At 62.3% G+C, this 281-nt stretch overlaps 1 protein-coding gene across 1 annotated transcript in view; it reads right to left on the bottom strand.

Annotated features, from left to right (window-relative positions):
• The window catches only part of LOC128876645 (protein sickie), a 209691-nt gene that overhangs the window by 106604 nt on the left and 102806 nt on the right, over nt 1-281 (bottom strand). The window lies entirely within an intron of this gene.

Genomic DNA, 281 nt, shown 5'->3' with positions numbered 1-281 from the left:
TATGAAGGCACCCGTGGTACACGCCGGCGCTGCTATTTGGGTTCGTCATCATGGGGCGGCGCGGTGGTACATGCCATCCGATAGACACGCGAGTGTGCGCCACCGGTGGTACACGCCGCCCGATGAGCCACGAAAGTATGAGTCACCGGTGATATACGCCGGCTGCTATTTGGGTTCGTCGCCATGGGGCGGCGCGGTGGTACACGCCGCCCGATGAGACACGAAAGTATGAGTCACCGGTGGTACACGCCGGCGCTGCTATTTGGGTTCGTCGCCATGGG

Source organism: Hylaeus volcanicus, chromosome 1, assembly GCF_026283585.1.
Source record: "Hylaeus volcanicus isolate JK05 chromosome 1, UHH_iyHylVolc1.0_haploid, whole genome shotgun sequence".
NCBI lineage: Eukaryota > Metazoa > Arthropoda > Insecta > Hymenoptera > Colletidae > Hylaeus > Hylaeus volcanicus.
The sequence above is the reverse complement of the archived record's forward strand: the minus strand, read 5'-3'. Positions and strand labels throughout refer to the sequence as shown.